The sequence below is a fragment of the Haemorhous mexicanus genome, chromosome 1 (assembly GCF_027477595.1).
Source record: "Haemorhous mexicanus isolate bHaeMex1 chromosome 1, bHaeMex1.pri, whole genome shotgun sequence".
Taxonomy (NCBI): Eukaryota; Metazoa; Chordata; class Aves; order Passeriformes; family Fringillidae; genus Haemorhous; species Haemorhous mexicanus.
The window spans coordinates 111,995,913-112,017,131 of record NC_082341.1 but is presented as its reverse complement, the minus strand read 5'-3'; positions in this window follow the sequence as shown (position 1 = coordinate 112,017,131).

Below are 21,219 nucleotides of genomic sequence, written 5' to 3'. Positions count from 1 at the left end.
GCTGTTCTTTGTGCCACAGCAGTTTCAAATCTACATATGAAAATCACTATAAAATCTATAGCATATTGTTACTGTTGAGTGCAGATAATGTTGACTTTGAAAGCAAAGCCTATTCACTTTTCACTGTTGAGAAAAATGATATTCAGAGAGAACTGAAATAGGGCTGAACTGAAGGCTACATGAAAGCTATGAAGGAGGCTCCAAGGGAGCTACATTTTCCCCTCTGTTATGGACAAAGGGGAATGAAGGGAGCAGCAAGATTAGCAGGAAGTCATATTTAAAGCTGGAGACATAAGGTAAAAACTTGTCTGAAAACCAAGTCTCTAGTCAGCAGTATTAATAAAATGCCAGGTTCCTTAAAAAATAAGACAGAGTTGCTAATTAAAAAAAAAAAAAATTAAATCTCTGTTTTTATTGCAACATTTAGTCTTTCGCTCTCCTAAATATGGAAGCTCAAAACTTGTCAGTGGACAATCTCTCCACCTACAGTTAAAAGGGTAGGTTGGTTCCAAGGTGTGATATGATAGACACGTGTAATACTGTATAATATTGCACAGGGGCTATTTTATCTTTCTAAGAACCAGACTGTACAATACCGAACTAGTTTTGCCAGTCCCTCTGATGGATACAAAGTGCAAAGTGGTATCCATATGGCCCCATGGAAGTATAACATCACATTCTTCCAGCTTATACAAGTTTAATAGCACTGAATTAGCATGGGCTGCCCTTTGGTGCTAATTCTTTCTGCACTCAGGGGGTTAAAGGAGCTTCATACTATCCAGATGTTCAGTGGCTCCTGCAAATGAAAGATTAGCAATTTTTGCAACTGCTGCTCTTTCTTCTGCTCCCTTTTTAAAGCTGATATTTTCCTTAAAACTTGCTTAGTGTCTGAGTCAGAGGAATCTCTTCCCTCAGGTAAATCAATCAATAGGCTGCACAAGAAAAGGAACAAAATGTAGGGGAGGTGGGCCTGAGTTGTATTAATTTGTTTACAGGAATTGCCTTCCAGGGACCAATGTATTCATCCCAGGGTTTCATTTTCCTCTGTGAAATAGGAATCAAACACAGCATTATTCCAGGGTATCAAAATAAAATAATAAAAAGTAGCTCAAAGTTCTTCAAAACCCCCCATATTTTTAGTGTTAGTCAATAAGTGTCCCTATTAATTTTTCAGCTTGGACTATAGATAAATTATACAGGTACCAGAAATACAGCTCTTAATTCCCACCTGCCACCAATAAGGCATCCTGGAGAGAAATAGGAAAAGTAGCCAAAATTCATTTCAATAAACAAATACCAGCTCCATATCTTCTAAGCCTGTCTTTTGTATACATAGGTTTACTGAGGTTCCTGCTGCTGCAAGAGCTGTTCAAGCATGGAATAAGTAGAGTTCCAATGAGACAAAACCTTCTGCCTCATCTGGCATTTTAAAACTTGTTTTCTTGCTGCAGCTCAGCTAGAATTTTTCAAACCTTAACAGAATTGCTAGATTTCACATCTTGCTCTAAAATGTTCTTTTCCAGTGCTCCTGTTATGGTAGGGGAAGCAATGAATTGTCTGAGGTAGAAAGCGATGTTGGATGTGTGTTACTAGTGCCCTGACTGTGCTCTGTGAAACCTCCCTAATGAAGACATGTGCCAGGCTGCTCTTGGTGCTCTTCCTCTGCCTTCTGTGAAGTCCAGACATGCACTGTGCCTGGGAACAAGCTTCTTCTCATGTAGCTCCACCAGCTCTCACACAAAGAAAACTAGGTTGAGTTAGCAGCACCTTGCATTAGTTAAGCTGATTTGGGGCCATGCTGGTAACTAGCTATTTCAAGAAAGTACTGGCATAAACCTATGTCTACTTGAATTAATTGCTTATTTTATTTACCAGGCACTGATGTGTTTGTTTGATGATGATAATCAGCACCCTGAGGGCACTTCCAGCCTTTCCATACTCAGCTTCCCCCAAGGCCACCCCTAGGCATGCCCATTGCTCCAAAACAGTGAGGATCCTAGGTACCATAATCCCCCAATCTACAAGGGGCAGAGAACAGTTTGGGAGCATGGAGTAGGATAAAAGGAAAGAGGCACTTTGAGAGAAAAGGCTCTTCCACAGCAGAGGACTCAGTAATGGACTTGCAGTGGTTCCAGCGTGGCCTATCAGAGGTGCACTGCTGCAGCCTGAGACACAGACAGGCTGTAAATGGATCAGGACTAGCATGGACCATAGGCAGGCTGGGTCATGGTGCACATGAACCAGGTCACAGGCACACTTACCCAGAATTGCTCCAGGAGTAGAGGTTGTTGGCAGGGAGACAGCTGTGCACTGAGGACTCAAAGCTACAGTGAAGAGTAGCTGCAAAACAAAGAAAGAGAGGGGGAGAAAGAAAAGCAGAGGGAAATAAATATGAAAAAAAAAGGGCCTTTAATAAATTTCACCAGTGTAAGGATCTCAAGGTATGGAAGAGCTGATTCTCTAGGACTTCTCCTGAACTCTTGCCCCCTCTGAAACATCTTTCCTATGTTAGTGGCTAGCTATGCTTATATATTTTGAAGAGATCCATACAATTTTATTGTGATGGGCTCTGTTTAGCAGCAATATTTATGGCAGGTCAGATTTAGTATCAGGCATGGTCCAGCTGCAGACACTTGACCCTTGTAAGCAAATGTTTGATTTTAACTCTATATTCCCATTTAACAAAAGCAAATTCTCAGCAAGAGGAGGGCTAAACCTTAGCATATTTCTTCATCCTCACATGACAGATCCTTTTGTAAACCTCAGGCTTTGGGAAGGTGTAGGGAGCTCCAGTGAGTGGTTAAGAGTCTCTTACCATTCCAGCAGACACAGCAGTTTGTAGAAGTGGCAGGAAAGAGTTACAGCAAAGGGGGCAGGGAGCAATGGAGAAAGTTAATGATCAGATCAAAGAATCCCACTCTTGAAAACTAATAGCATTACCTCCGTGTTTGTAAGACCTACAAACTCAATCAGAGCATAGCAAGTGGGAGAGTTCACTACCTGGCACCACAGCCTAATTTGGGAATTGTGCAGAACAGTGATGAGAGGCAGGTATTCGGAGGGCACTGAATCAGCAGTGATGACAAACTCACCACAGAGACTTTGCTAATCTATCAGACCAGAGCTGCTGTTGGCCAAGCAACTAGATCAAATCCAAAGCCCGGTGGGTTGTCCCCAGTAGAGTGTGAAAATCATGATGATCTACTATTTTGGATATAGTTCTTCTTATTTTACAGAAATACATAAAGCCTTGCTTCCCAGAGCATGGGCAGAGAACCAGACAACGGGAGCCTGTTTCACTTTTTACGGCTGCTGGCTTCTTCCAGTCAGCATTCAGTCCCCAAACTCTCTCTCCAGGTAGCTGTTTTGTTTCAGGGCCACATTAGTAGTACTCTTGCATCTGTCTTGTTTTACCTCACTGACTCTTCCCTCAGTTGCTCTGGTCTTTCTGCTGTTTCTTGGAGACACTGAATTACAGACCAGTGTATCAGCCCGTGGTTTGCTGTGCCTGCCACCAGGGACATAGACTGGTTTGTAGCTATTGTGAGGTTTGTGCAAATCCTACTTACTTTTTGGGTTGGGAAATGGTTCTTTTTTGATCAGATCCATGATATGACAAAAGTATATTTGTGGTTTTCTACAGCCATCTGAAAAGAAGGTGAAAGACTTGTCTCATCACCTGAAATTCAGCCCATCTTGTGAGAATAGTCTAAAAGTCTGCATGTTCACTAAATCATTTGTTTTTGCCAGCTGTCCAATGAAACAACCCCCTCACCCTATAGAAAAGAGGGTTGAACCTCATCCAGTGTAAAGGGATGACATTATATCCGCCCCTACCTTGAATGTTCCCTCTGAAACACCAGATACATGAGCTCTGTCCCATAGAACAAGCCTGTGCAATTCAGGAAATATCTCGGGACAATCAAATTCTACAAGGAAGTTGTGGTCACTGGAAAACATCACAGCTTCACCTCTTCCCCACTGCTTTTTTGCCCTGCACAATGGGGACACCGCTTTCTCTCTCTGACACTCTCTGCCTTTTTATATCTCCCTTCTGTCACTCAGCTCAGCCATAATCCCACAGCACACCGTGTTCCTCATGTCTAGTTTGCTTCCTTGAGTCTGGCTGGCCTTGGATCACACTGTCCAAGGCATAAAACAACATCGGTGGACACCTCAGGGCGGGAACAGCATCTCTGTCACATCACAGGAGTTACTGTAATTTAGGCAATAAAAATGAGAATACCCGTAAGAGAAGTCACCTTGGCTGTCCAGCTCCTTCTCTCCTTGAACTCCAGTGGCTTCTTGGCTTTTGAAATAATGTAGCACAGAAAGCTGGTCTCCCAGGCACTGAGTTTCTTCTGCTGGGCTCTAGCCAGCTGCTCTCTTTGCCTGCTTTCTCTCTTCATTGACAATTTATTGGCTGCCCTACACCTGCTTTTTTTTTTTCCTCTTAAATTTTCTCTTTTCTGGGCAATCCTTATACTTGACTCAGCTGGCAGTATATTTCCTCGGTACTTGAGTGAGAGCGTGTCGGCTGCGAGGGGAAAAAAGAGACGTCCCTCACTGAACCTGCCACAGCCGTGCCTGTTAACATCAAAATACAGCATGCTTGGGAAATGAAACTGCTCTTCCATTTCAGTGCTGCCTCCTGCTTGTACCTTTATACTTGGTTTATTTGGATCATCTCAGAAGGCTCTGGAGGATGGTCTCAAACATCCCTGACTCCCACCTCACCAATGTCCTCTCCTTGCTATAGGCTCAGAGCTTAGTTTCCCTATTCCCCCTTTCAGTTGCTGTGCCCAGTGCCTCCCATGGGTATTCATTTCTATGCTCAGCTTCTGAAAGCATGTTTAAAATCACTTTACATTTAAATTAGCTAAGGGCCTTAATGTTTGGATTACGACTAAAAAGCAAGTGGGTTGTAACTCTTTCCTCTCCATTGAAATTTAACATCTAGATTAAGGAAGGTTGAAATTTTTCCCTCTCCAGCTTTGCCTTCATCCTTTCTCCCGGCAGGTCCTCATGTCTAGCGCCAGTAGGAATAAACAGGCTGTCCGTGCTTGGGACTAATCGGGACCGGCCACAGGATGTCACTATTACTCCACAAACATATGGAGAGCGAGGTGTTTGTTTACAGAAGACCAGGGTCTGAGCTTCAGTTGTCTGCAGCTCAGATTTCGCCAGCCTGCTCAGCTCTGGATGGGAACTTGAGGAGACACATGCCGGTGCTCCTCAACAGAGCCACAATCCCGTGCAGAGTTTGGCGAGGTGCATTAAGACACAACCAGCTTGTGCATGAGCATGTGCACACATCAGGTTCAGTTTGTCCTAACTTTACACAGCCCTTGGATTTCACCTTGGATATGGGATTCAAATGCCTGACGTGAGCCAAGAATTGCTTGTTTCAAGCCAAAATCACATTAAGCCTCTGAGTATCAAATGGTTCCCTGTAAAACCTTAAATCAGACCAGGTCCCCTCCAACTCAGACAAGACTCATAAAACTTGGGGTAAAATTCAGTTTCAAGTTCATAACAAAACCCAAAGCCAGGTTTCAGGTTTGCATTTGGATTTTGTTCTGAATGTTTGTGCAGCTCTGCTCAATGCAAGGTCACGGGCACTGGGTGGGGGAAAGGCTTTTTAAATGTTTCCATTCTCCAAAACAGACATAAACACGTGGCTGTGAGCTGGTGCAACCATGGGGCGAAAATTAAAATGCAGCAGTAGATAAAAATGTCCATTCAAAAGTAAATCTTGAGAAGTGGAGGCAGAAACCAGACTAAGTAAAATGGTCAAAAGAAAACATCCCAATCCTGGAAGCTGACTATCAGTGTGTCAGCATAAGGACTCCTACCCCTTCAACACCTTGGCCTTTCTTTCTTATTCCTTGAGACCTATGAGCTGCTGTACCTCAGATCTGATGTCTCGGGGAATCTCCAGCCAATTCCCTCCCAAGCCAGTAAATTTTCTATTCACATCTTGCTCACAAAACACCCCAGTACACAAAACTATGTCCTCTGATTATATATTATCCTCGACTGGTTGGGTTCTGAGAACTTATTCCATGTTTACACCTCGCCATAGTGAATTTGAGTGATTTGTGGTTAGTGGTACCATTTTTTTTCTGGGGAAGAATTTTATTTTTTGCAAAAAAATATATGTATGTACGAATGCTATTATGTTCTTAATTTGTGCCTTTTTATTTGGTACCTTTTTGGTAGCCCTGGGCTTAATTTTTACCCTTTGGATAATGAGGTAGGTAAAACACCAGGGGTAGTCATAACCTATTCCTCTATAAAACAGGATTGTTTTTCTCAGTATTGGTTCAGTAATGCCCATTTTGCAGGACTGGGGCCATGATGGGTAATAGGCAGCATGTGACTCAGGCAGAAGAGATCTCTACAGAAGATCATTTTAGACAGACCTGTCTTAAAACATCCTACCAGGGCAGACTTCAAGAATGTTAGGCACACTATTTTGGGAACCAAACTTCACTGGTTTGACCATGGTGGGCTAAGATCAGTTGGACAAAAACTATTCAAAAAATCTGGAAGTGAATTTCTTTAGTTTCTGAGGAACAGAAATATAAAATTCTATAAAATTGAAGAGTTTCTACCTTAGCAGAGGTGAAGAGTTTCCACATCTTATTTTGTGTTTGTCTTTTTCTGTAGTCTTAATGCCCCCTCACCAAGTCCCATGGGCTTTAACAATAAACCTCAGGCATTGGCATTTGCTACATCTCACTGTTTAACTTAAAAGACTCATGATTGGGACTTTACTTGGTTATCTGGTGCTTTTTGCACTGTCTCTTGCCACCAAGACATAGAAGGAAACATCATTCAACTAGAATACTTCCCTTCCAATTCCAGCTTCCAGCAAAAAAACAGTGGACCAGAGGGGTGACTGCTGCCTCCAGGGAGGAACTGCTACCCCAGTCTGGCAGAATTACAACTGTCCACCTGAATTTGAGTGTAAGCAAGCTTCTGTTTTAACCTCCCCTCTCTCTGTTGCTTTGTGTGTCTGCTTAGGCACAGAAGTTGAGCTATCAAAACAGCTACAGCAGGTGAGAAACCTCGAGCTAGGTTGGTCCAAAGGTCCACAGCTAATGAGTTGAAGAAGGCAGGTGTTGATGCATTTAACAAGGTAGATAAGAGCTTTGTATTTTTCAGGTTATTAAGTCTAGGAAATAATTTGTAACACAGAACTGGCTGCCTGGACTAGTTTCATTTGTGCAGAAAGAGCAGAAGTGGCATACCTTGCCCTTAGAGCTGGGTAAAATACTAGCTGGCACGTACCTGTACTGAACTGCCATGGCTGCATTACCAACACCACTGGAGACAGATAGCTTAAAGCCGAATGGAATATGTCTCATGATCTGTCTTTTCATGTCCTCAGCCTACCTTGTCCTTGCTCCACAGAGGATGCCGTGCTACAGGTCCATACAAATGGCAGTTTCAGTACCCCCTGCTCCAGTACCAGTTTAGTGCTGACAGCAGGAGGGTTCCAGCTTCCACAGCACTCTTTCCAACCCTCCCTTCAGCTCATGGCACATCCCTACAGGGAGGTAGGCACACAACATGTGCTCATCCCGCAGCACACATCGGTTACTCTTCGGTTATTCTCTGCGCAGATATGGAAGGTGAAGGCAGGCAGCACAAAGCCGTTTGGCACACAGGCCAGCTCGTATTCCCACTGTTTAAGAAAATGAGTTGTAGACATACCTGTGGTTCAGGTAGTAAGGCAGATCTATGTCATGTCTCATTGTTATCAGACAGCAATAAATTATTCTGAAGGGGCTATCATGGGGTGAGGAGTTACATCTCCTGATCAGATCAGAGCACCATCACTGTACTCCTCAAGCCCAGTAGACGAGGCTGCTCCATTTTTGTGTTTATCTCTCATGCTCTGATGCAAGTACTTCCTATAACAAGAAAGTTCATCTAAGACACGTGGTACCCACCTCTTTATCTATGTTTTGCGTTTAATGCCACATCCCTTGTAACAGAGCTGCAGCTCTCAGAGCAACAAAGACGAGTGGATGCATCCAACAGCTCCATACCCTTTCTGTCTGTCCAGCTGCAGTGATGATTCCATCAACCTAGATCAGACTCAGAAGTCATAATTTGCATTACTTACTTTTGTTATTCCTACCCACATCACACAAAGAGCTCAGTGTACATCAGCATATCAAGGTGCTTCTGAGGCCTTATTCCTCCAGAGGCAAGCATGGCAGTTCAGGTTAGAAATCACTGCACTGAAGCCAGCTGGGTAAAGCAGAGCTATAAAGAAAATTAGACTTGTATTCCTTCGGCAGTATGCTAAGGTACACTAGATATTTTATGTTGTGCCTTTAGACATGTGAGATGATATTTGAGTTAAATGTCTTCTTTCTTCTATTTTGTCTATTTTAGACCTCTCTCTGTGTTTTACACCTTCAAACCGTCGTACAGATACTAATGTGCATTTGTATGTTTGCATCCTAGAGGTCAATATGGAATAAGGATACCTGACAAATATGGTACTTAGTACTGTCTCTTTTGGCTTTGGAGCAAGCAGAGCTGCTTTGAGGTACCAGAAAAAAGCACAGTAAGGTTTTTTTAAAATCAGGCTGAATGCACAAATGGTTGGAGTGCTTTCAGGTGGCACTTCAGCATGTAGTGGTTGAACTGATTTTCTTTAGTTTAGCCATTCAAAAAAAAAAGGGTTAAATACAAATGCAATAATTTTATGGTGTATCCACTAGATGGTAGCCTATCCTTATCCTTGCCATTTACCAATTCCATAAAGACATTTTAAACAATGACCAATGATCCATTCCATCTCAAGAAATCTCATTGTGTATATTCCTGCTCTCAAGTTACTTGCCCAGTGGAATGCAGCACATGAGCAGGGAAATGCACCTCATACAAATTCCTCCTTCTCAGAAATGCATTTGCCCACAGTCCCAGTTCAGATCTGGTGCAGGTTTTAGTGACTCTTAGGAAGTCTCCATGCAGTGTAAAACTATATGATCCTGGCATCTGCAGTTACTGTTATTATTTCTATTATTTCTATACTATTATTTCTGTTATTTCAAATTCCAAGCAGACATTCACATTGGTCAACAATGGTGTTCCTGCTTACACTGGCACCTAAAATTATGATGTTTTTTAATCTTAAGAAGGCTTATCTAGGGCATGATTAGCCTTTTACTAAAGGTCAGATTCTGTACAGAAAGTCTAAGAGGTTTTTCTGCATAACTGTTTGGAAAGAGGTAATCAATATTGGGTCAATGTATAAGTCTTCCTCAGAGCCTTCCTGAAAAAGATCAGGATAATCATGAATTTTTGTGCCTCCTAAGCAAAACGCATTTCTTTGATCTATTTTTTGCCTAATACATATAAGAAAAGAGAGAAAGGGAGAAACATCCATTATTAAGAAGTATCATCCCTCTTCACAATGGTATCTGTGTACCAACAAAGATATATACAATCACTGAGGACTTTAAAGGAGAATTGAAAACAAAAATAACAGTGGTTTGTGCTGTGTGTGGCATAAACTGGTTGAAATAAAAGCATGCCACACAGCAGCTTTTCTGCTGTGCATGCCTCTAATCTCTGTCCTTGCAGCGCTGCCAGGTAGGAGGGCACAGAGAGCAGCAGGTGTTTGACAGACATTTCACTTTAATGGCATTATATCTACATGCCACAAAATGTCACAGTTGCCTTTAATTAGCTGCATAAGCATTTTATGCTCGTATATATACATATATATACTATATATACTTATAAATATAAATATATTTCCAGCAATTCCACTCCAAGCTGGTTTCACCAGCCCCTGTGAGGGACTCCAGATGTGTCTGAAGATCAGTACTCACCCAGGGAATTGACAGACTCAGACACTGAGGTTGAAGGCATTCAGGTGAAAACCTGGGACAGAAGACATCTCAGAGAGCCAGCGTGAGCCCTGACTTCTGTCCAGCACAGGGAGGTGACCATCAGACATTACAGTGTGGCACAGATTGCAGGCTATTCTTAGCCTCAAAAACACACTGACTCCATACAAGGATATTTCCAGTGCTTTTGTGTCGTGAACTTCTCTACTAAAACTTTTTTAAAAAATAATAAAATTAACACAAGCCTGGTTGGCAGGATTCCTGTGTGCAGATCTGGAAGTACATTTACACCCTAAATTGTTTTTACTCAGCAACTGAAAATGCTTCCCTAGTTTCTGCATCTCATTTGTATGATACACGGCAGTTAATAGAACACTTAGGAGAGTTATTAAAAATGCTCATTCCATACCATCTTTGCCATTTTTGTATTATACCAAGGGGAGCGAAGAGCACTAATGCAATACTAAAGCCCTTCAGAGTTCTTACTACTGTACTTTTCCTGCTTGGTTCATGTACCATGAGTTCATATAATGTGGTCTGAAGGAAAAGGGAGGAAATATTAAAAGGAAAGTCTCCTCTGACTTAAATTTGTGCTTGGTCATTCAGTCAAGGCCAGGTAGAAGGGAAGCTGACCAGAAGCACGTGGTGGTTTTCAGCCTATTTTCAATCCATTATCACAGAGGAGCCACCAGCATCGCTGAGAGGCTCAGCTTTGGGCAGCCCTGGGTCTACGTTGGAGCTGGCTGGAACTGGATCTGCCCCTGACGGCAGCAGCTCCTGGTCTCATCTCACAGAAACCAATCCTGCAGCTGCCCTGCTACCAAAACCTTGCTGCATAAACCAAATGCATTCATTTCTTCATCGCATCAAAAAAACCTCTGCATACCTCTACATTTGGGATTATTATAGTGGCTCACCTTCACAGACTAAAAAGATGCCTAGTTCTCCTCCTCTGATGCAGGCCTTATTGCTCTTGCTGGATAATTCACAGTCTGGAGGACTGTCTCCTTCATATCCTACATCCCCTGCCAGACATATCAAAATCCCAGAAGAAAATAAAATAGAGAAATGCAGCCAATTGCAAAATGTGCTCATCAGTTGTTAAATTTTAAGTGCTAATATCTGACACAAGAAAAAGGAGGGCTGTGTAGTGTGATCTCAGGCATTTTGTACTGGTACGGGAAGAATGCAAACACGCCGATGTTTAAGGAGAAGTCTCCAAGCAGCACTGTTGATCATTTAATGTAAAGATCTGCTCAGAATTTAATTGCCATTAAATGAAAAATAGGTGAGCACTATCCTGATTTTTAAAGAGAAAAAAAGAAAGTAGAGATTACACAGTCCCACAATAAGCATCAATAATGCTCATGCTGCAGCTACAGCATTTTATACACCCGGTTTGGAAAGGATACAGCAGAGGCAGGAAACAAGATGAATAGGAGCCTGATATCATTTTGGTATGAAAGGAACCAAAGAGAATGGGACAGTTTAGCACAGAGAAATGAATAGGAACAGGCAAACTGCTGTACTTAGTGTGTTATAAAGCAGGAAAATGAAATGCTCATAGCCAACACAGACTACATTGAATTACTCTGAAAGCCTGGTAAAGGTAAATACCTTCTACATACCCTGCAACTTGTCTTGTTGTATCAGATAATGTCAGTCTTAAGCCCTAGTATGATCCAAAAGAAGATGCTTCAGAAAGTCCAGATCCTGATCTGAATCTGAATTTTATAGCTAGAATGAACTTGAATGTATCTGTTAAAAAGTATTGCCTTGTCAAAAAGAGAATTTATGTTGCAGAAATAAGCATTCACACATGACATCTGTATTTCATGTTTATCTACTTCTCTGCCCTATACATGAAGGTCACAGTTCCCACTTAGCATGGCAACACTTATCAAAGTCTGGAAAGAGAATACCATTTCAATGGAAAGAGAATACCATTTCAAAGGAAACGTTTTCTCTTGGCAGTTACAGTAGCTATAGAGCAAGCTGTAAATAGTTCAAGACTTATTTGCCTAAGAAGGTCCTTAGGAGTAGAACCTGTTCTTTAAATTCGTATCCTATTTAATCCAAAATACTGTAGAACGGTCAGCAAGCCAACCCTGATAAGTAGGAGCTGCAGTAGCAGCAATGCAGGGTAAAGAACTGCATCCCCATGCTCAGTGGATGCCATTGGTCACACCCAGAACAAAAATGTTCACCTTTTTAAGACAGAAGGCCCTTCCTCATGCGACCTTCTACCCCAGTGCTGGTGTGCTAGCAGAACTGCACAGGAACATCCTCCTAGCAGAGTAAATTGCCAAAGATAGAATGCAAACAGTGGCTTGGATTAGTGATCAACACAGTAGGGCAAAAGCAATCCCCAGGGCAGACGAGCCCCAGCTGAGATCTATGAGGCATTCAAACTGGGGCAGGATGATTTATTGGTAAGGCAGGTCAGTCAACTTGAAATTGATTTTGATTTATGCTCTCTTAAACATTTTACATTCAGACAGGTATTAGCTCCATAACCAGAAGGTGAGTTTCATTTAATAAAAATAATTTGCGAAATATTTTCCTGCAACATGAAAACTTGAAAGAAACTCATTTCTAGGCTGATCATTGGATATGGAGGCTTTCACCAGTTGTTCATATAGTATGAAGGGCAAATATTCCAGCATCACTGGCAGGAGGATTTTTAAGGTAGCTTTTGATCCTTGGGGGGGCTAATGATCATTAAATAATGACATATAAACCCAAACCACATTGTGCTGAATAATCTTTCTGCAACCAGGCAGTTACATTCTCATAACATAGTGATGTGACTCATTGATTACATTATAGGCTAAGCCACAGCTATTTAATTAATTTCTGTTGAGGTCTACTGGGTAATTTGCTGAGGAGTGCTCTGCAGGAAGCACTCTGGCAGCTACTATATGTTGACTTCAGGGCTGATAACTCTGATAGTGACCAGCAGCAGCTCCCCAGGAGACTGGGGAAGATGTAAGAAGACACAAGACTTCTTCAGGACATCTCATGTCTTGGGGCAATCTGGGTGAGATTTACTCATGGCCCAAATCAAATTGAAAATCTGCTGTTGGGGTATCTCTGCTTTCAGCACTCACATCTTCTGCCTCCAGTGGTTCCTCACATTCCCTGCCTGTTTCTCTTCACGTGCATTCCTCACTTCCTGCTCCCACCAAAGCATGGAAGTGCAACTTCATAGAGCCCCTTGTTATATACATTCCCGTGCTACAGGTGAGGACATGCTGCCAGTGAAGGTCCCTCAGCATGGGCAAGTGCCTTGATTCTATTGATTACAATAAGATTCATTAACCAAAGCTGTCCAAAAATCCATGCAGGGTTTTTGTGCTGCAGCTATTTGTGCCAAAATCCCACATTTGGATCATCCAGTCACAGCCTTCAAATATTTCAGGAGTTTTCATTAGAATCATCTGCATCTTCAGTTTCAATTTCATGAAGAGCCTTGAAGGGCTACCCTTGAGCACTGTACTCTTGACAGAGCTGAGCAGCTTGGCACCAATTTCATGCATCCACCTGGCTGTTTCTCATGGAGCAGACATCCATCCCCACCTCACCTTTTTGTGTGACTCAACTTAAAAAGTGGTCTGAGTGCCAGTCAGCAGGGTGAACACTTCATAAAGGCCACTCAAAGAGCAGTGTGGTTCGTAAGGGTACCTGTGCTATCCTGTGCTACTTTTCCAAGATGTTATCACAGGGAGACAGAGGAGTAATCTATCCCTTCCTCTGCTGGAGAAACCTTGGAAGCAGCCTGGAAACAACTCTGTGAAGGCAGAGGGATGGAGGACAGGAGAACTCTTTTCCTCCTGAGAAAGTTGTCTCGGTGTGGGGTAACTATGTATGAAAGAGGTCTCAGAGAGAGAGAAAATCATAATTTTAGGTATCATTCAGTGAGGGGTTGCTTCAAATTCAGGATGTTCTTCCAGCAAAAGACCTCAGTAGTTGAGTGTTTGGATAAGATGTGCAAAAGACACCATTCACTACAGGATGGAGAAGGACCAGGTATGCATACCACCATGCATAGGGTACAGCACCAGGTGGTAAAAATCACCATTCAAAGCATCTAAGGCAGCCTTTCTGTGCTACACTAGAGGGAGGAGGTTCTCACTGGTCTGTAGAGAGGTTCCTGTGCTCCATTGTTATGTGTGATTTTTTTTTTTTTTTTTTTTTTTTTTTTTTTTTTTTTTTTTTTTGGTGGCAAAAAGTAGAGTTCCTGCATCCTGGAGGGGGTTGGACACCACCCTGGCCACCCTGGCACCTCTTGAACAAGAAACAGCTCTGTTGAGCCACTGCTAACCCCATTCTGCCCCAGGGGAAGCGTGGGACACCAAACCCAGGGCTGCACACCTAATCCAGACCTAAGGACTGGGTGGGGGGGTAAGCAAAAACATTTAACTGGAGTGGGAGCCCTGCTGTTCTGGCCCAGCAGGAGCTCAGCTGCTTTGGACCCTCCCTGGGAGATATTTGGATGGTAAAAAGACCTACCATCACAGGTTCTGAAAACTGATGTTTGGGCTGAAAATTGTGTGCTTGAATCCTCATGAGCTTCCCATGTTCTGGACATGCAGAAAGTCTGGGGTGTAGCTGGGGGTTCATCCTGAATCTCAAGCTGGAATGACTGAACCACTTTTCTTCCTTCTCAACTCACTGGAGACAAGAGTTTCAGACTCTTGTCATTTAAGTGTTTCAGACTCTTGTCATTGTCAAATGAGTTTCAGACTTGTCATTTAGTGCTCAGGCAGCCCCTGAGTTGTTGTAGATTTAATTCAGGTACGCTGATAGTCCGCAGAATAAATTGCATCAACAATCTAGGGCTACTGAGGGAAGGTAGCTGCCTTTTCTTCATGTTTTTATACATGAAAAAAAGATACAAAATTGCAAAAAAAATTTGGTAAAGTTTTTTTCCATTCTTTAGGAGAAAAAAAAAAGGTAAATTTTTATCTGTCAAGTTTTCCTTCTAGATTTTTAATGTGATTTTAAATGGATTATGCAGACTTCATTCCAGGCATGCAATAATTCCTCTGTCAATGATCAACTTACAGCCAGGGCATTTAATCAGGAACTTTTCACATACATTCATTTTTAAACACATAAATAAATAATCTCAGAAGCAGCAGAACTCAGTATTAGTAGCTGAATATACTTGCAAATTTCTGAAGTTCACAGTCCTGTTGCCTGAGGAAAGAGCAAGAGAGTGTGAAACATTTTAAAGTGTCTGAGAAATACTGAATTGGTTGGAAAAGCTGCCTCTCCCCCTTTGGTACCAGTTCGTGCTGTGACAGCATCCAGCAGAGCTTGGCTTTGGTACCAGAATAGCATTAAAATGTGATTGCTATAAAGGTGACCAGCTTGACATATGGACTTACATTGTGGGATATTTTTCCTCAGGACACAAAGAAAAGAGGAACCCTTAAGTGAAGCAAGCTGAAATGAAGAGGCCATGGTCCATGGTCTAGGCCAGCTTGGAAGAAAGAACATGACTAAAAGCCATGTGGTGTGAGAGGCCCCCTTTTATATTCACTTATCACCAGCTACATAATGACTAGTTAAGTCTTCATGGGGGAAATGAACACATGGATTTTTTTTTTTTTCCCTGGCAGCTGAAGTGAAATTTTATTGATTTGACAGCTTTTCAGATAAATCACATGCAGATCTAGAATGCGAGATTTCCGTGACAAAAACTACAGTTTGAAAGAAACTCAAACAACTCCATCAATAGCAACTGATAGAGCTGAATATCCAGAGGGAATGTATAAAGCGATAAAAAGCTTTTGGGGGGAGCAGGTGGAGGCTGGGTCAGAAGATTGCAAGATTGCCTGTAAGGAACATGTGATAAATTTAGATTTCAAAATGCCTCTAAATTTGACTGTGCACAGAAGTCAGCTAAACAGAGAATTAGAGCATTTCTAAAATTTAAATATTTTATTTCAGGAACAAGTATTCGCTTGTTTGTGCAAAAGGGAGAAGTGGAGTGGCACAAGATTGCCTATAAATATTTGGAAGAGAGTCTGAAAATAAGTTCTGGGGGTGTCAGTATGGAGATTTGTAAGTTTTGTATGATACTGTGGCAGGCCCAGCCAAGGAGAGGCACAGTAGAATGGAGAAGATAGGTCCTACATGGAAGAGCTTACACTGACCAGCTGGGTTTGAGACTCCTTCTTCTTTGCTATTTGGCCTCATAATGTCAATAAATGCATAAACCAGTTCCACTGCTACAATTATCAGAACTATACCATAATTTACTCTTTGATCTACACTTCTCACTTCATGGCTGCTCCAAGAAGATGCTGAGGTGGAGCAGCAGGCGGAGTCTCTCGCAGAGCACTTCCTCCCTGAAGCAGGAGGTGTGTGACTGGAAGCCAGAGCCTGCTCCTCAGTCACCTCCCCAGGGCAGACAATTTAAACAGACCTTGTGTGTGAAAACAAATTACAGTTTTAGGAAGCTGAAAGTAGATCATGTCTCTCTGTTCATTAGCTCTAGTCCACAGCTCTCTCAGATCCTACTGCCTGAAATGCCCTTCCAGGAGCTCTTCAAGTTCCATCTTCCAGTCTGGTAGGATTTTTGACTTCAATGTTAAAGAGCTGATCCAGGACCTATTTTTACTAAAACCTTTTTTTGTATGTGTATGTACTTAACTGCGTCCCAGCTTTCATTTTCTGAGCATGAGAAAATCAAAATCTTCCAGTCTTTTCTATTGCAAAGAGCTCCAACACTCTTCATGCCATCATAGCACCAGTTCACAACCTGGTTTTTAGGCTAAGTTCATCCTTCTTGAATTGGGATGACCCAAAATGTGTGCAACATTGCAGTTTAAAAGCCTTTCACTATTTATAAGAACTTGTTAATAAATAGCAGTTTAGCCAACTGATGATTTGACGGGGAAGACAAGATATACTCTGAGCTCCCAAAGGCTCTTGAGTCATTTCTTGCTCTAAAAAACACAAGCAAGAATATATGGCAAGACCATTGGTGTGTAAATAATTACAACACCCTCTCTGCTGAGCCTTTGAGTTTGCATTTTTGTTTAGGCTGATTATTCATTGAAAAGGGGATAGATGGGCTTATTTCTGGAGAGGTAATGTATTCAATGACAGTTCTGAACTCGTGGATACATTCCCTTGATCTCTTTTTAGTTTAACCTGTAAACAGATGAGTTTTCTATTACGATCATGTTTGATTATCTGTCAATATATGACTTGGATAGTTTGTTCAATGGTATGCTGACCATGGAAAACTATGAATTACGTCCATATGTTTTAGGATAACATTAATTAGCCTTCATGGTAAGTGGTAAATTAAGACCTTCCGTCCAGTAGTGCCACACTGACACTGTCTCAAACGTAGTATTAACTTATAAGTGATAACAAAGAAATGCTGTCCATCTAGTGTGTGGTCTCTAAGCAGGGAACCAGACAACAAACTCTTCCAAGCTTGCTTGTGTGTGATATAAATGATGTTTTTACCCTTCAGTTGCTTTTTCATGTGTATTCTCTTCTTGCTTTCTCTCCTTGCTTTCTCTCCTTGCATTTTGAGATGATTGGGGCAAAACAAATGGCACCAGCAAGTAATTTGGCCCAACAACTATTTAACTGTAGGGCAAAACTCTCAGTATGGGGACGCAAGAGCCACACTATTCATCTCTCATTTTATGTAGCATATTTTGTTCTATCTACATTTTGGTTTATTCTGATTCAAAGCACCAAAAATACTAAGATCTGGAATAAGCCACAGTTTCCCCTTTTCAATCAGCAACAAGTCCCTTTTTCTCCAAAAATATGCAAGTTGGATATTTTTATAATTTTCTGCCAAACTTTTTGTTATTTTGGACTGTGGTTTTTCATGAGTAAATAATTTGGGGCACATTGGGCTTCTCCTTCTTCCTTCTTGAAATACTGAGGAAGCTTTTTGACATTTTGGAGCAAAGTAGCAGAAAGTATTGAGCAATAGTAGCTTGTTCCACAGATTTTACCTAATTTACTTGAAATCTTCCCATGGATTTGTTCACCTAATTGGTAACATGTGAATCTACATTATTAGACATTTTCTTTTTGCCATTAGGAATGGAATACTTTTTGACAGTCACTGTCACACAGGGTAACATTTGTATAGAGTAAATGGAGGCCTAGCAATTACATATCATCCTCTACCCCAGAGAAACAAAAAATGATGATTCCTGATGCACACAGATGCTTTTTATCTTCAGGGAAATACCAAGCAACTCTCTTTGCACCAGCCTCTGATGCTGTTAATGTTCATAATTACTATATGTTTTCATAATAGCATATTAAGTTTTTTTCTTCTTTATTAGCATTTTCATTAGCCTTTGTTTACTTCCTAAAATGAACTCAAGTTCATTGTAGTTTGCTTCCTAGCTTTCTTAACTTTTTCTCATACTAGTAATTACCAACAAGTTGCTTTATTTTAGGCTGGAATTTTAACAGCCTTGAGCTAAGTTCTCTTTAGGGCTGGAGCCTGTTTAGGCAGGTCCTGCACTTGTCTCTCAACAGCCCCATGACACATTGCTACAGGCTGGGGGAAGAGTGGCTGGAAAGCTGGCAGCCTAAAAGGACCTGGGGGTGCTGGTCAACAGCTGGCTGAACCTGAGCCAGCTGTGTCCAGGTGGCCAAGAAGGCCAATGGCACCCTGGCCTGTATCAGGAATATCGTGGCCAGCAGGAACAGGGCAGTGATTGTCTCTCTGTACTCATCATGGGTGAGGCCACCTTGAATCCTGTGTTCAGCTTTGGACCTCTAACTACAAAAAAGATATTGAGATGCTGGAGTGTGTCCAGAGAAGATAGTGGAGCTGGTGGAGGGTTTGGTGTACAAGTCTGAGGAGGAGAGGCTGAGGGAGCTGGGTTTGTTTGGTTTGGAGAAAAGGAGGCTCACTGAGGACCTTATCACTCTCCATAACCACCTGAAAGGAGACTGCAGCCAGGTGGGAGCAGTCTCTTCTCCCCTTCATCAAGTCACAAGGGAAGAAGGAATGGTCTCAGTTTGTGCCAGGGGAAGTTTGAATTGGAAAACATTTCTTCTCAGGAAGGTATTAGAAAACATTTCTTCTCAGGAAGGTTTGTTGAGCATTGGAACAGGTTGTCCAGGGAAGTGGTTGAGTCATCACCCCAGGATGTACTTGAAATACATGTAGATAAAGCACTTGGGAACATGGTTCAGAGATGGACTTGGCAATGCTTCGTTAACAGTTGGACTTGATGATCTTATTTTTTCCCAACTTAAATTATTCAATGATCCAAAGTCTTGGCTGAGTGGTACCACCTCTCTGTGAATGTAGAGGGGCCAGAGGTTCAGAGGTTGTAAAGTATGTGTGTCATTTGCCAGGGTCAGGCACACAGCAACAAATAAAAGTTCCTGTACATGTCCCTGCATGTTCAAAGCTTATATCTGCACAAAAGGCTGTTTGGTCTCAGAAGATGTACCTGGTCATGTCTCAACTTTGTTGTTTATAAAAAGAAAACTAAAGAGTGAAAATAACCTCTTCATTCTGAGGCATCTTTAGGTAGGATAAATTTAGGTCATTTTCTTTACATCATCAAGACATATCCAGTGGTTTATCAGATGTGCCACGCACACACCTTGTGAAAGCCTCAAGAGTTAATGCAAACCCAGGAGCTTACACATGAAAGCAGTGGGAACATTCAGAAAGACAATGTTTCAGCCTATCAGTCTTGATAAAGGCCACAATGGGTAAAAATGTCAGCTTTATGTGTGTTCCAGCCACTCTCAATCAATCTACTTTCGTATGTAGGTTACTGAGTGTGTCTTTCCCAAAGCCTTGAAGGCTTTAAATCTTGTGCCCAGAGTGATGCCATTATTTTCATGATAAAATTGATCCAGGCAGACATCAAATTTCATTTTCATGGTACCAGACTGGTGGGATTGTACTTTTCAGCTCAATGATTCTAGAAATTCTCATTGCAGTGGTGATGTATTAAATTGATTCTCCTTTGCTTTATATATCACTAACACTGCACAGGAGAAGTGATTTTTTTTTCCTTTCTGCCCACATTTGGCATGATGTAACTGAGTTGCTCAAAAACCAGGGAAATTTAATAATCTTTCCACAAAATCTTGCAGTGAATGCAATTAGGGTGTTCTAATTCAACCATTGTATTATTAGATGTGCTGAAATGGATTCATTGATTAAATGAAATGAGAAAAATTGCATTTTAACGCCTGATGTGTAGTATGCCTTCCCTGTTTCCTTGTTTATTCCCACATTTGGTTCTGTCCCTTTTTTACTCTTGGAAGTTTTGTCACCTCCTCTGTAGCCTCAGCTGCTGTCATATGCTGTATTCGTATCTAATCTCACGAATGCCTTTTTGTCCCCTCATCTTTTCCCACTTCTCTCTTAACACTCACACCTCTCGTTCATCTCAAGCAGACTTCATCTGCAAGTTGTCCTGTCCTTGGCCTCTTCACCAGCAGTAACTTGCCAAATCCTCAAACAGTAGGGAGTCAGTCAACGAGTGCTGTCACATGCAATTCCATTCTCTGTTACGATTCCTTCTCAAAAAAGGTATTTCATTTAAATTAACTTTGTAATTTAGCAATTATTTCTGTTTCAAAAGTTTAATTTTTCAACTTCCCTGGAGTATTTTATTGACATAAACACAGCATCATGGATGCATCTTCATGCATCCATGATACCTAAAATTATTATCTTTGTTGCAAGGAGAATAGCATTCACCTTAAATCCTTGAGGCATTGAGAACATTTCCAGGGGATGCCTTTCAGTTTCTGCAGAACCCTGCTGCTTCCATCTCTATCAAAGTCTGTGACAGATCTCCTGAGGATTTGCTTCTGCAGAAACACAGGTGTTAATTCTCAGCAACTCTGCATGTCCAACCTGCTGTGAAAATTACAGAAACTCAGAGCTGTTCTAATTTCTTCTGTGCTTCCCACTGCCTCTGAGGGAGCAGCTCTCCAGCATTGTCCCATTTCTTCTCCCTGTTTCCTTCCCTGATGTCTCTTGGACTTTACAAGGGAAATAGAAGTCATAAGGATGAATATCTACCAAAAGCAGGGAGTCTCTGAGTGCAACAGCCACATCCGACTGTGAAGATCCACTGCCAATAAAGCCCCTCAACCTAAGCAAGTTAATACAAAGATTCCCAAGAGTAACAGAGTCTCAAGTCCATTTTCTTCATAGAAATAATTGTCTAATCAGCTCATCAAAGTGTGAGTAAATGTTGATCTTCAATTCTGAAAGGGTAAGATGGAAAATTCTTTTCCTTATTGAACAATGTTTTAGTTATTTGTGCAGATCTCTTATGCTTGTCTGGAACATAGAGGA